The sequence below is a fragment of the Corvus kubaryi genome, unplaced genomic scaffold (genome assembly GCF_017639235.1).
Source record: "Corvus kubaryi isolate FWS band 111438036 unplaced genomic scaffold, C.kubaryi_AGA036_p1.0 134, whole genome shotgun sequence".
Taxonomy (NCBI): Eukaryota; Metazoa; Chordata; class Aves; order Passeriformes; family Corvidae; genus Corvus; species Corvus kubaryi.
In genome coordinates, this window is record NW_024580668.1 from 2362330 (window position 1) to 2377501 (window position 15172).

General features: G+C 42.6%; 1 long non-coding RNA gene across 1 annotated transcript; it reads left to right on the forward strand.

The window, feature by feature from the left end:
- Positions 1-6670: 6670 nt before the first annotated feature.
- On the forward strand, positions 6671-8752 carry LOC121671850. The gene is made up of 2 exons (XR_006018639.1): positions 6671-6908; positions 7882-8752. It is a non-coding gene; the product is annotated as an uncharacterized LOC121671850 (long non-coding RNA).
- The last annotated feature ends 6420 nt before the right edge of the window (positions 8753-15172 follow it).

Here is a 15172-nt window from a genome sequence, read left to right on the forward strand (position 1 = left end):
TCACCAGTGTTGGAATTTTTCTCATTAGTGTCCCCACAGCACAGGGAATATCCCAGCCTGTTCCAGACAATCCCACAGGTGATTTTGGGCCTGAGTCAGCTCCCCAGGGGCAGGTTCTGCTCTCAGCCTGGCAATCCCATCTCTGTGGTCCCACTCCTGCCAGCATTTTTTAGGAAAACCCAAGGAAAAGGAAGGAAAATTGAAGCACAAGCAGCAAAATCATCTGACACAACTCCGAGGCCAGCAGCTTTTAGTCTTTGTGTGATTCTGCTCCTCCATAGCACCGAGCTCTGCTGCAGATGGGAATCCCAGGAAAGTCAATTGTAAATCTGTTGCAGCTCTCCCACCACGGGCAGGGGTTGCACTCGCTCCCCAGCTGGAACTTTGGGCCGTGCTGGGTGGTTTGGGGATATTTGTCAGCCTCTGGAGAGAGATTAATGAAAGGCTGACCCTCTTAGCAAAGCTTCAGTGCTTGCCAACTGCTTCAGGAGCTCCGAAGACCTTCCTGCAGCACAAGGAGAACAGCTGCTCCTGCCAGGACAGAAAGTATAAAATGATGCTTCCAATCCTCTCCCTGCTGTTTTAAGCTGGTTTAGGACAGGAGAGTCCTCACGTTCTCTGTGGTCACACATTGCAAATAATGGATAATAATGGGAGTGAAATGCTGCAGAAAATCACAGAACAAGGGAAGGGCCTTTCTCCTTCACTCCATAACAATCTTGTGCCTCGGTGGATATAAAACGCAAAGAAGTAAAAGCCAAATGTGCTTGAAACTTCTGCAGAAACACTGTTTAATACATGAGTTTCCCTGAGTAGGTACTCAGGTGTTTATGTGCTGCTCAACTCCCCCAATGCAGCCAATTTCCAGGTCAGGTGAATCCATCTCAAGGCAGATTTTCAGACTTGACTTCCCAATGATAGCAGATTCTGCTGTAAATCTTTGTGTTGTGAGACCTTCTCTTAAAAAAGATGTCTCCATTTGATAGAGTGCTAAATCTTTTCCTTTTTTAGAGGTTTTTTTGCAGACTTCAGTCACTGTCCAGGATAGTAAATTTCCTCTGGAGTCCTCATAAAGATGACAGAGGTGCCTTTGAAAAATAACAGAGGATCCTGAATTGCAGGGATTGTTTTTAAAACAAAACCAATCCAAATATATATACATATTTTACAAGTTAGCAATGTAAATAGTAATGGTTGTAAATTGTGGAAAAGCAGTTTTGTAACTGCTTTTGTAACATACAACTGTAATGGTTGTAAATTGTGGAAATAGCAATAAAGCTGCTGCACACCTGCAATTAATGGGAGGTGTGCTGAGGATGTTTTTGATTTTCTTCTGACTCTTTGCTTTGTGCAGAAATCTCTGTAGATAATGCCAATCCTAGAAATAAATAACTTCCTTCCTTTTTTGCATTTCTTAATTTATTTTCTTCCCCTCAAAAAAAGTTGGCTCTTTGGCCAAGAGTTTTAGCTGGGGTAGATGCGAGTATAAAACTCATAAAATGGGGATTTACTAAATAAATTTCAAGGGGCTCCTCTAATCAAATTATGCAGGGGGCCTGAGCAGCCCAATTAACGAGAGAACACAGCAGCTCCTTGCAAACAAATTCCTTGTTTTCAGCAGTGAGAGCACAGGAGGAAGGTGCCCAGTTCTCTTCTCCCAAGGAATCGATCTGTGGCTCCTCAGCACCTCAATTTCCTGAGCTTTTGGTTCCGTCGCAGTCTGGAATAAGAACTTTGGGGGTTGGGTTATTTTGCCTGGGAAATCCATCTTTATTCTGTCTTAATTTGTCTTTAGTGCATTCCCAGGGCCCATGGAGGGAGGTGTGTTTTACAAAGCTTTTGCCAAGTGAGCTTAAAAAAGGACCTTGTGAAATGTTGGTTTTTTGCTCTCTCGGAAACAGCTCCTTGCGAAGAGTTGCCACCAAAATTATTTAGCCCAGCAGAAGTCAGTGTATTTAAAATTCACAGTCTCTCCCAATGCTGTGATACAAATGATTTTGGCATATAAAGAAAAAAAAAAATCCCTAAAACCCTGAGTCTTTGTAATGGTTCTGCAGCTCTTCAGGATCTATTTTGTTTTAAATGAAACTTGACATTTACATCATATCAATATTTGGTTTGTACACAGCCAGAACAAGGGAAGCTGCAACCCTCCAATCTTCTGCAGAGCAGCAAATTGGAACTATTTATGAGGAAAAAAAGGTAGTATTTCATTTTCATATTTTCAATTAAAGCGGATTGAAAGCAAAGCTGTCCAGATCAATGCAGGGAAAAGAAAGATATAGACTTGGGTTTAAAAAGCCCTGGAATGAAACCTTTCATTTGTTTTATTCCTTTTTGTGTGTCACTGGGGATTTTTTTATTCCAGTAGAAAATGCAAACAGGGCAAAAAAACTCCAAGCAAAACACAAACCAAACAACCCCACAGTGTTGTTTTTTTTTTTTTTTTCCTCAGAAATTGAAACTTTTATTTAAATTATTATGGAAATATTTAGCATCTCTAGGTCAATCCATCCGCAATTAATGATCCTAAAAGGCCTTCTGGGTATAAGGAGTGGTTTGCACTTAATTTCTGCTTCCTGACATCAGTGTGGAGCAGAGTCCACTCAAACCTGGCCCCTGCCACAACCTCCCCAGTCTTATCAAAGCCCTTTCCCTCCTTTGGTTGCACTTTTTAATTAAAAAACCCATGTGGTATTTGAACAATCCTTTATTTGCTCCACGTGGGGAGTCCTGAACCTGGCCTCAAATGTCAGGGAGTTCATCTCAGTGTTTGAGTTTCATATTCTGTTGCATATTCCAGGCCCATTAGGGCTCCCTTTGGACAGACACTTTGGATTTATCCCTCATCTCCTGTTTTTGCTACTTCCCCTCATTCTCACAGATAAAAACTGCCATCGTTTCATCTCTAAAATGAGTTGCTAATGCTGGATTTAAATTCTTTCCTTCTGTGAGTTGCCAGGCAACTGCCACACAAATTCACCTGCAAGCTCCTGGCTCTGTCCAGTGTCCCCTGCTCAGGCATGAAAGGAAAAATTCCACCCTGACACCTCGGCTTTCCTGCTGCAGGTGGATGGAACCAGCTGAATCCACGGAGAATGGGGCTGGAAAACACAGCAGGCCTCAGCTTCCATGCTTGGAGAAGCTGTCACCTTGCTCCAGGCAAGGAACAAAGCTGGAACCTGCTGAGATTTGCTCTTCCACCTCTGTGCCTGAAACACTGAGATTTGGGATCTCAGAATCCCACAATGGTTTGGGTTGGAAGGACCTTAAAGCTCATCCATCCACTCCTCCCACTGTCCCAGGCTGCTCCGAGCCCCGTCCAACCTGGCCTTGGGCACTGCCAGGGATCCAGGGGCAGCCACAGCTTCTCTGGGCACCCTGTGCCAGGGCCTCAGCACCCTCACAGGGAGGAATTCCTTCCCAATATCCATCCTAAATTTCCCCTCTGTCAATTTGAAATCCTCAGTGCTTCAAGTGCAAATGCAGCTGGATAAAAAATCCATTTAGTTTGATATTTCTTCCCTTTTTCTCAAGCAACTGACTTTTTTTTTGTGGTGGGAGGAACAGGAGAGAAACCTTCTGAGGATGTCTGCCAGTACTGATTCAGCCCAGCTCCAGCTGGGGACGTTCGGAGTTTGTGTTTTTTAACACCAAAGGAGCCCAAAGTCGTTGGGATTATTCACAAACTCTGCTGGGATCCCGGCCTTTTCCCCTCCCCTGTCTCCAGTCCTGTCTTTCCATCCTTCTGCTTCTGAATGCAGCTCCTTGCTGTAGCCATCTTGATTCTGCTCACAGCAAATACGTGAACAAGGCTAAAAATACACCCACTTTTTATAGATCCCTGGAATCACAGAACATCCTGAGCTGGAAGGGATCCACAGGGATCATCCAGCCCAGCTCCTGGCCCTGCACAGACCCCCCAACAATCCCACCCTGTCCAAGCTCTGCTGGAGCTCTGGCAGCCTCGGGGCCAGGACCATTCCCTGGTTTTCCCAAAATCCAGCCCAAACTCCCTGATAGATCCCCTTCTTGAGGTCTCCACAACCTGGTGCCTTGGTTTAACTCCCCTCATCCATCCCTGGCCTGTCCTAGACCATTCCAAAGCTGGACATCAACTTCCCATCTTCGGGAGAAGCCCAAACTCTGTGTTACCTGATCTGGGATGGAACTTTTGGAATCACCTCTGGCTTTGAGGGCAGTTTTGCTTTTACAAACATTTTGCTTTAAAGAGGAAAACCAGCCTCAGTTTGCATCAGGATTTTCCTGAGCATTGAGATGGATCATTCCTTATTCCAATGAATACCCAGCCTGAGGGCTTTACTTACTAAAATAATATTTTTACTTAATACCAAGCACCCAAACATAATATTTTTTCATATTCCCACCAGTATATAATTTGTATACTAATTTTCCAATAATGCAGACCTGAACTCATCATTAAAGCTGTTAAAGGGGGGCTGCTGGCTTTAAATTTCGATCTTATTTTCATCATTTGTTCTTAGACTTATTCATAATCACAATTTCACGTTGCTCACTCAGGTTCCCTGAGTGCTCCTGGTTATTTTGCTGCACTTTCACAGCCACTTTATGATGAAGAGAGAGGCATTAAAATGGATGTTTTGTATTATCCAAGGACTTCTTTTGGCAAACATTCCCTGTAAAGCTCCAGACTTTCTGCAGGGGTCTGTGTAGGCTGAGCTCTGCTCTGCATTGATTTTATTCTGTAACTCAAAATTTCCTCCTGTAGTGCACAATCACAGCTAATTTTATTAATTAATTGAAAGAATCACAATAGCCCAGATTTTGTCAGGCACTGTGGAGTTCCTGCTGTTCAGATTTTTAACTTGTCACATTTACTTTATTTACTTTGTAACAGGTTAATGTTGAAAAACTGGACATTTTTTCCATTGAATCAATGAAACTATTATTTTCTCCTGACACAAATGAAGAAGTCACACAAATTTTGCAAATTAAATATTTTTTAAGCAAGTTTGGGAACATTCATCAAGTCGCTTTCAATCCTCTTATTCCCTTAAAAACACTTGAGTGAAATGTGAGACTGATTGCTCATTTTTGTTAAATTTGGTCTTAAAAATGCATAACAGGAAATTTTCTAAAGTGCTTCAGTGCTTTCACTTTAGGGTGTGTTTTGGTGTGTTTCAACAGGTGTAGAGAACAGGGGAATAATTGATAAAACAAAATGTTTTCCTGCAAAATCAGGAGATTTAAGTTATGTACCCCTGTGATACAGAGTGGAAGTGGAAAATAAAGGACAGAACTTAAAAAAAATTCTAGCTGATGATTTCTTGATCCTTTTCTGCTTTGAATAACCCTTCTTAAGCTGGAAAAATTCCACTTACAGAACAGGAAATCCAGAGGGGCTGAACTATGTTGTGCCTTTAGACAGAAAAACGCCAAAAAATTGTTTTCTATGTATTTGTTTGAGGAAAAACGAGGAAGTTTTAGGAGTCAAAGTCTTTTCTTGTGAATCATGGGGGTTTTTTAGATAAACTTTCCATGACAGCAACAATTTTGAAGAGTTAAATACGTCAAAAATCCAGGAGCTCTGTGCAGGAGGCAGGGCAGGGAGCTGTAATTAAGGCAGAAAAGGTCTCTGGCGCTGGTGCTGCTCCTCATTCCAAATGAGCTTTGGTTTCTGCTCTGCTGCTGCAGTAATTAACACCCCGAACTTGTCCATCTCCTCAGCTGTGCCTCACTCTTCCAGCAGGACTGCAAATCCATCCCAATAAAATGCTTATTACACCCTCGGCCTCCAGGAGCGTAAATAAAAGCTGATTCTCGGTGAGGCGAATGGATTATTTTAATCCACAGTTAATTTGGGGATTTTTCAGTGCATAACCTTGGAATTCTTTCTTCCTGCTGTTCCCCCACCATCTCCCCCTCCCTGGGTGCTGCAGGATTGGTTTGCAGCTCTCTTGGAGCAGGAGAAAAACGCACCAAATATTACCATAAATAACTTAAATTTAGGCCCGAGCCTCAACTCTTTTCATATTAATGATTCCCCCTGTCACCAAATGTGCTTTTTGTTCTTAAATTTGGATTTATTTGGGAAAAACCTCATAAAACACTCAGCACCTTCTCTCCTCTCTTCATCAATTGTACAAATTGTTCTGGTTTGTTCACACAAGTTAGGTTTTGGGCTTTTTTGTCAGTAGAATTCCTTAACTACTCGTTCTACTTTTCCAGCAAATACCACCTTAGAGCTACCCACCAGAAAGCCACTGATCTCTGAACAGAAAAGGAACAAAGAATTGTTTTCCCATCAAGAATAGAAAAAAACAATAATTTCAGCAAAGAATAACTTAAGAAATATGTTAGGAAATCATCAAAAACTAGAGATGCTTTGGCAGAGAAAAGTTTGAGGTTTTGAGAGACTGTGCCATGCAAAGAAAGAAACTTTTACATCCTCTTTTCCCTTCTAGATAAATTTTTGTCTTGAGGAGTTTGCCTCAGTTTTGGATATGAACTTGACAGGGAGCTACAACCTTTGTTCATTTTGCTCATCCCATTGGAAGTGAACACTGAGCTTAATTACAACAGCAGATTTTAATTGGTGCAGGCAGGGTGGGGACCCTCCCACGGCCATGAAGTAGAAATAATTCCCAGTGTCATTAGCAGATATTTGTGTTTAGGGGGAAGAAAAGAACTTTTGCTTTTGGAGTTTTCACCTCTGTTCCAAACAGCTCTGGGCAGGAGAAAGGGGAGCAGAGAGAGGCAAAAACAAAGGGTAAAGAAGGAAAAATAGGCAAGGGAATGCTGAAGGCAAACTTGTTTAAATACACACTTCATCTCTCCAAAAACTGCTGCTTTTGGGGAGCTCATTTTCTCACTCACAGAGATGCAGCTGCAAGCCCCAAAGGTCAGAGACTTTCTTCTCCAAAGAGGTATTTATGAGCTTTTAAGTGGGAGGGGAGAAAAATATTTTTATTAGAGGGAGGCTGCCAGGAGGAGAATTGATTCAGTGGCTCAGTGTGAGAAAGCAAGTATGTCCCTCTCACCTTAAATCGGTGCATCAGGCTCTGGAAAGTCCAATTATCTTGACAGAAATGGTTTAACAAATAACTGAGCAATGGGGTTGGAAGGGAGGAGGTGGAGGAGAGAGGTGGGGAAAGTTCCTGAGGAACTGGGCCTTAGGCAGCATGTGATGAAAAACTCCGAGGTGGAGCAGGAGCCAGTCCTGGAGGACTTTGTAGGGCTGGAGATTTCTTTGGCAGCAGGATCCCTGTGTTTGGCAGTTCATCATAAGATGTATTGTTACAGTTTCAGGCTTAGAATTGAATCCGAAAGCGCTTCTGCAGCGCGGCTGAGGGCGGATCTGTACATTCTGAAAAAGAAACAGTTATTTTCTTCCTAAAGCTTTATTGAAATTATAGTATTGCCAATTTGGTCTTAAACTCCCTACCCTGGGAGGGTGATTAACGGGCTGGGAACAAAAGGGGCTGTAAATACTGTCAGTGCTCAGGGCGCCTCTGCTTTCAGTTACAATTCTGCCTTGAAAGCTGGGCAGGCTCTTGTCTTAATCAGCCTGCTAATTAGAGTGCTGTTTAATGATGTCTGCTTAATGCAGTTACCTGGAAGTGTTCTGGATGCTTGGGAAGCATCATAGCCAGGGTTAGCTGGTGATTTTTGGGATGTGAGAGGGGTTGTGCTGCACCAGCAGTGGTGGGAGCACCTGGATGAGGTGGCTCAGGTGGCCCTGGGGCTGTGGCCTCTCCTTTGCTGTCTCCGCCACCTCCTCTCTCAGAAGGAAGGAAGAGCTCAGTGTTCTGCTGCCGGGGCAAAACTGTGAATTTGAGGGAGGGAAAGGACATTAAAGTGTCCTTCTCCTTTTTTTATATTTTATGTATATATTTGCAGAGTGGCTAATCAAGAGAAGGAGCCTTGGGAATACTGACATGGAGAAAGAATGAGACATTTGAGCTGTCTGGAACCAAACCACGCAGCCAGGCCTGGGCTTCTCATCCAGTTCTGTTGAGTTTGCCTTTCTCTTGAGAATGTGTCTGAACCAAATCCCAGCTGGGCACGTTCAGCTCCAAGACTTTTCAGTTCCCGGTGGGAGTTTTGTTGTTTGAGCCGCTCCAGTTGAGTGGTTTGTGCAGAGGTTCAGTTGGGCTCCTGTTCCCAGCTATTTCTGAGGATGGAGCTGCCATTCCAGAGCTGCAGGTGCTTTGTGGGTTTGGGGATGAGGTGTGAGCACCAAAAGGTGCCTTTGGTCTTTTTTGTGCCCTATTGTTTGCTTGCATCAAGGAATAAGAATGATATAAAAATAATCTTTCAGAAAAGTGAGGGAGAAAATCTGGACCCACTGCACCTAAAGCAACCTTTGCATAATCAATAATTTCCCTGTCACACAAAGTAATTGTGTTCAGAAAAATATTGTGATCAGTTTTAAAACTCAGCTGGGTTTCCTGTCCCCACTAATTCTGCCGGGAAGTTGTTCCAGAACCTTCCTACTCTATTAGAAATCAATTTGTTCACTGGTGTTTGACAAGCAATGTAAGAACATCTAAATGTTCCAATGGCCTAAAATAGGTATTCCAAGTTCTGTGCAATCATAAAAGGCTTTAGGAAGTACAATTCCTTGTTTTTATTTCTAATATCCTATTTTCTTCACCGCTAAAAAGAAGTAAACTTTGATGCTCTTGGATACTTTCTGTTGAAGCTCACTAAAAAAGCTGACTCTTACTATGCAAAATGAAGTATATTCTAAAATCCAAAAGTTATTGAATTAAGGCCTTGCCTTCCTAATTATTCTTTTTATGTTAATATATTTTTCTGTCTTCCCACCCCCTATGGACTTCATTACACAATCCCCTTGCAAGCCCATTTTATTGCTCCCCAGCCTCTTGTGCAATTCAAATAACTCCAGCAGATTTTACCATCTATCAGAATAACAGAGAATTTCTACTGCACTTTTTATTTCTTTCTTTTGTAGCTTTGTGACTGTCAAACCTCCAAGTGCCTGAAAATGAGCACTTTGCATTTAAACCCGCCTGTAGAATAAATAGATCATATTAAACATTATATGTTTATTCCTCAACATCAGCAGGACATTATTTAAGATTCTAGGCTTAGATCTGCTTCATTTACACATAAATAAATCTCTTTCTTATGCTTTTAGCTTAAATTTTACTTTACTAAAGTTTAAATCCCTGCCCAAATCCCCCCCAAAATGTGAGAGCATTGCAGCAGTTGAGCACAGAGTCAATGTGAGTCACCTGTAAATGATAAATGTGGTGCACCACAACTTCTTAAGAAGATGAAACACATCCAGAAAACCATCCAGAAATGCTGATTAGAGGGAGAACACCTCAGGAAAGTGAGGGTGGGTGAGAGGAATAATTTGCCTTCGCAATGAAGATGCAATCCCTTCTCCTTTTGGTGTGGATATTGTATTTATAAAACGTTTCTGGAAGTTCACAGAGAGAACTGTGGGTTAACAGAGCCTTTGTGTTGCCTGCATAATTTGAGTTTATTGTGTACTATCATCTCTGCTTGATTTTCTGTTACTGGTCAACAAATACAGAGAAATTTCACTTTTTCCATGTCCAAGTTGCTCTTTGGAGAAAAGGCAGTGCAGAGGTTCTGAAAGGTTGTGTTTTTAGAGTTCTATATTTAAAATATCTCCACAAAGTGATAATGGAAACAAGCTGCAAACCTTGGGAGAGAAAAAATGGGTTTCTTTTGGAAAAAATACCTGAAAGATGTGGCTGAACCTTTCTGAAATACGGGTTCATTTTGTTGTCCTCGTGGTGGAAGTTCCAATGTTCAAAATTTTTCTGAGGTTTCTCTGCATTTCCCATTGTCTGCCTGGCATGAGGAGTGTCTGACAAAATGATTTTTTTCTGGTGGTGTATTTAAGATGCATCAAGGGCCAAGGCAGAAATCCAGGCCCACTCTTTTATTCCCCTCAATTCCTGCAAACTGGCCTGCTGCTGTTACTGGTTGTGTTTCAAAGCACAGCCTGGGTGCCTTCCAGCACTTCTCTGCCATCCTTTCATCTCTTTCTTAAACTGACAACGAGTTTTTAAAGTTCACCCTTCCTTTCTTTGCCTCTCCCACCGAATTAAACAGATTTTGCACAATTTCACCTCCAAAAGAGAAACTGGAGCCTGGCAGCAAAAGTTGAAGGTTTCTAGGCAGGATTGTCTGATATCCAAGTGCTCCCAGATGTTGATGGGGAATAAACCCGCCCTTAATAGGATTTATTAACTGTAATAATTGTAGAACATTCACAAAAGGAATAAGAGGGAAACTGCACCCAAACATTGTTTTATGTATTTTGTTCCCACAGATTTAACAAAAATCTGTGTTTTGAAAGGCTCTCTTTTCCTATGAAAATACTCCCAAATGTCTTTGTTCCATTAATATCTCCTTGTATATTTATAAAAAAAAAGAGAGGTGGTGGGAGAGCTGATTTTGCACCTGAAAATAAGAGAAATTTCCCCTTCAGCCTGGATTTTCAGTGCAGCAGTACCAGGAAGTTTTGGCAAAGAGATAACTGGTATTTAACGTGCTACCTGTGTGCAGGATTTTCCTGTGAGGTACTAGAAGTTGTGTGTGTGTTTTAGTTAGATTTTGGTATAAACGCCTTCTAAAAATCCTCTTTTCTCACATGTTTCCTCGTTGTTTTCTCTGGGCAGCGCAGGGCTGTGCTTACCTAAATAATGAGAAAAGGTTGCTGTGGCAGAGAGAGGTTTTATCACCTGCAAGAAATCACATCTGGGCCAGCAGAACAAGTGGCTCTTCCTCTTATTTTTAGGTCTGCGTGCCGGTGGAGAATGCAGGATAATTTCATAGACAGAAGACACCTTTAGCCTGATTTCTGGGAGATGTTTTGCCACGATTTTGGGGTTTCCACTGACCAAAGAGACCCCCTGGTGCCCTGGGTGAGCCCAGGATCAATCTGCAAAATAGCAGAAATGTGAGAGAATGGTGGAGATTAACAGTGTAGCCAGGACAAAGCTTGAGAAGAGAGAAAGAAGTAATTTGCTTTGTGCTGAGCAATAAATCTCCAGGGCAATACTGGCCCTCCCTTGGCTCTCACTGAGGCATTGATCAAGCTCTGTCCCTGGTGTTCCCCCTCTGATCCTGGAGGAGCTTCCCGGTGCTCTGACACTGCTCAGGCTGGGCCATCAAATACCAGCTGAAAAGAGGTGACTGAGAGGCATTCCTGAGTCAAAGTGATTAGTGGCTGTGCTAATTAGGAGTGTCATTTGTGGAGAGAACACAGAGTTGTGTGATCCTGAAACAAACACACAACGCTCAGGGCTCAGCCAACCTCAAAGATCTCATCTGAACAAATAAGCAGGAGGGGTTGCAGAGGGATTCAATTAATGAAACTCCATCCATAACCCACCTGCTTTGGGCTGGGTTTTACAGCAAATATTGATCACTTGGAGAACTCAAAGCAGGAGAGGAAAAGCCAAGGAGAGCTGACATTTGACCCCCAGGAGTTTTCTGAACTTTTCTTCTCTGTGCATAGTGCAATAAAATGAATGTTTGCCTTTGGAGAGGAAACAGGTGAGTTTCTTTTTAACCTCTAGAAGACATTTTAAGCTCAGGGATTTTTTCGGAAGCAGGGGGAGCACAACAAAATCAAAAAAGCTGTTGCAGTCAACTTGCTGAAACGTCAGATTGCTGGTTCTCACTCCTGCAATGTGTGAACGAGGCAGGCTTTCAGCTGCCAGGGAGGAATTATTCCTTACAGCTGAAATATTCAGGAGCCGCAGTTTATTGTACTTCTGAACGTTTGTGTTTGAAATAAATAAATGAAGTATCTGCACAGTTATAACTTTGACTTAATCTGTGGAGCCAAGACAGAAGTTTCTGAACAGAAATGGCCTTTTCAAGGGGGAGGGAAAGGCAGAGGAGATGATTTCTGTCTCTCATGGCAGAATTAGGTCCAGGTACATTTCCATCCCTCCTCCAGCTAAGGAATTTTAGCTTCCCATGGAGGTAGAAGACATTTTCATCCTCTTTGTATCCAGGCTTTCAGCTGAGCCTAGATCAGATGTCCCTGGGCCTTAATTACCAAATGAGTCCATTCTCCTGAGCTTTATTTAAGTGCTCAAATGAGGGTTTTTTCCTAAATATTATGATTCTGGCTGGACATCCAATTTAATTATGTAGCAAGGAACCAGATCGTTGAAGTGCTCAGATTCCAAGCAGGATTAGAGGATCTTTTTCACAAGCAAAGCAGCAAACCAAATGTAAAGCAAAGCTTTGGGCACTCCTGCTCTGAAATGCTGCAGCTGCTCACACGTGGATTTCAAGGAGCTGTAATGGGCATGTCCTGATAGCCTTCATTATCATCAATGTGATGAGACAAATTGGTCCTGAAATAAGGCTTTGAATAACAAACTCTCCTTCAGAAGATGTTCAGAGCCAGGCACTGCTCTGCAGGCCCCATTACAAGATGCTCAGAAAGTTCAAGCAGCAGCTTGTCAGAGGGAATTTCCCTCCCTGGGTGTTCCAGGTACAGGCTCATTGTTCCTGTATGGAAATGTTTATTTTCTTCCTCTCCACTAATGGTTTTTTGGGCTGAAATGTGGTAAATGATAAGTGGAGCTCCGGTGTGTGAGTTTGGTGGGATGCTAATGAATAATTCAGTGTGACAGAGGAATGGGGTGATGGATGCAGAGAGCTGGAGCTGTCAGACAGTTTGCTGTGCCTGCCACTGCCACAAGCACAGAACAGATCTCAGCACCTTAAGTGGGACAGCAAATCCTGGCAAGTGCTTGTGTTTCCTTGATCAGGCCCCAGTAAGTTTGGAGTAAAAGCTGTAAAGGAGTTCCTTCCCTCAATACCCCTGAAATGTTTGCATTTTCTTCCTGTTCCTTGCCTTTCTATAACCAAGGATATCATGACCAATCTGGGCTTGTGATCTCTGGGCAGGGTTTTTATTCCATAACACAACCCAAAAGGTCACACGGTGTCACCCAGACACCAAATGTATTTCTCAGTCCCCTGAAGTGTCAGGGAGCTGCACCCAGTGAAGGAATTGGCCTTGAAACAAGGAACACCCACCATCCTCTGTATTCACAGAATCCCAGAATGGTTTGGGTTGGAGGGACCTTAAAGCTCATCCAGCTCCACCCCAACCATGGGCAGGGACACCTTCCACCACCCCAGGGTGCTCCAAGCCCCATCCAACCTGGCCTTGGTCTCCTCCTGGGCTGCTGGAGCAGATTTGTGCCCTCCTGCTCCTCCATCCACAGCTGAGGAGGGTGATTCCCTCATATCCAGTTTCTGAGGCACCAGATTTTCCAGCCATCCCTGATCTAAGGAACTGGAGACTGGAAGCTGTAAGAGAGACCAATCATCAACACCATTTTTTGCTCCTCCAGATTTTCCTGGCATTCCAGGGATAATCCCACAGCATGGCAATTTCTCAGCATCAAAAGAATTCTGAGAAATGGTAAATAAATAGTCTCTAGACATTTTTAAGTACCAGGAGAGCTAGTCCCAGCCCTGCTTGGGAAATGTTTGCTTTATTAAAAGTTGCTGCTTTAGGGTGTTATCATTGTGAAAGAGGCTTTAAACACCCGTGAACTGAGAGCAGGAGCAGCAGCAGTTATTGATTCTTCACTAACGGGTTTTAATGGGTTTTGAAAGATATTGGTAGACTTTTAACTATGATCCCTTCATATTTGCTATGTTTTTATTGGATGAAATGATTTTTTGGTATATAATTCAAAGGAGAGTCTTTTAAACAGCTAGTTAAGAACTTCCCTATATATCCAACTGAATTTATTTTTAATTATTTTCATCATGCAAACTTTTATTCGCTTTTCAACTTTATCTCCATGTAAAAAATATCCATATTTTTAGTTGGTTTTTTTGTCTCTCAAGTGTGAGTTCCCATTTGTGGATTTTTATGCCAATCAATGGGATGTTCAGGACTTTGTGTGTTCTTCATTATTGATTTGAGGTTATATTTTCCTTCAGACACCCCTGAAGCTATTTTATTTTCCTGCTGTATGTCTGTTGTCACGATCGTTCTTCCAAATCACTGTTTTCAGAGTACACACTTCACCAATGTAATTTGAAAGACAATATTTTGTTCACTGCCTCAAGTATGAAGAACTTTACCTTAAAAACATTTCCAATCCAATGATTGTTCAGATGGAGGGTCAGAGGAGCAGAATGAGATGAGCCCAAAAGAAAAAAATTCTGAATATTTGCACCCTATTCCTCAGCAAGAAGCATCAGTAACACCTGCAGATGTTGCTGCACAATAAATCACTTTGAAAGGAACTTTACTGAGGAAATTATGACCAGTCCCAACAGGGAAGAGCAGAGATTCTCTGTGTAAATATTTGTCTTGCGACTTATTCCTCCAGCTTATTTTCTGTGATTTATGGGTTCTGTTAATATGATTGCTGAGCATTTAATAGAGGAGATTTCATGTGTCCTGCACTGAGTAGTCCCTAATCACATTTAATAGTGAGAACAGAGTGGAACTGTGTCAGCCCCAGCACAGCAAAACAGCCTTTTCTTCACCAAACTGCTGCTGGCAAGGGGAGGGATTTTTTAAATTCTGCTTTTTACTTGAAGTGCAGCTGGAAGCAGAAGTGGAAATATATCATTTTAATGAAGCCAATACCCAAGTTAACAACACAGAGTAATCTTGGCAGCACAGTGATTGCCACGGAGAATGCTGGCTGTATAAAGGGAATAAACATTTCATTGGTGCAAGGAGTAAGCACTGCATGGGCTGGAACTGCTCCCGCTCATCCCAGGGGCAGCTGAAATGCTGGAGGTCAAACTGCTCAAAATACTTGGTGTGATTCCTCAAAAGCGTTTCCTGGAGCTCCTTGGTGTGGTTTGGAGAGAGCTTGGCTGGCTGGAACAGGCAATTCAGGGCTGGAGGCACTGGAAGAGTCAACTGGAGGCTCTAAATTGAAATTTTATGGATGAAGTCAGCTCAGAGCTGGAGGTCTCATTTTATAGGAAAAGGCTCTCTGGGAATCGCTTGTGTGGTGCCTCTGTTGCATTCAGGTTGCCAGATCAGGATTCCTGGCAGCATTCTGAAGGAATAAAGAGCAGCATTAAACCCAAACAAAATCAGGGACCTTGGAACACCCGGAAGGATCCTGAGAAACAGAGCAAGTTTAATAAGGTTGCTTCTGTCTGAAAACAGCAG